This window comes from Myotis davidii, unplaced genomic scaffold (genome assembly GCF_000327345.1).
Source record: "Myotis davidii unplaced genomic scaffold, ASM32734v1 scaffold930, whole genome shotgun sequence".
Classification (NCBI taxonomy): domain Eukaryota; kingdom Metazoa; phylum Chordata; class Mammalia; order Chiroptera; family Vespertilionidae; genus Myotis; species Myotis davidii.
In genome coordinates, this window is record NW_006282518.1 from 1,941,510 (window position 1) to 1,942,137 (window position 628).

A 628-nucleotide genomic window follows, 5' to 3' on the forward strand; every position below is an offset into this window, starting at 1 on the left:
CTAATAGAAGGCAAAAACTGGAGGAAAAATTATTGCATGAGGTAAAAGCAATGGAAAATTCATTGCTTTTTTGAAGCAACCCCACAGAGTTAATTCCTCTATGGTGCTGAAGGCTTCTGCTTTGAAATTCATTTTATTGACCTAAAGCTTAAACTGCAGGGTGACTCAAGGATAATTGACAGGAGGTAGAGAACATCATGCTAGCATTGTCACGTATGCCCTCACTCATTCCCTTGTTAAAAGATGCATTATGCAAATGCATCCTCCACTGAATTTTGTTAGCATTTTTTTTGTCCCTGGTAAAGTATTACCCATGTTTGTCAAGGAGAAGGAGTAAAACTTACCCTTTCAAATAGTTCAGTAATTATGTCCCCACACTTCAATTATTGCATGAAATTCAAGCCCACATAAAAGGTTTCAAAATCTAAAGGTAGTTTTACTTTGTGCCTGATTTATGTATATGTTGTGGGTTTAGAAGAAAATAAAGCATATCTAGGAGCAGGAAACAGATGTAATTAAAATCTGAAACATAAAAAAAATTAAAATCTGAAACATGTTTCTTTTTTTTTAATTTAAATCTTTATTGTTCAGATTATTACATTTGTTCCTCTTTTTTCCCCCCATAACT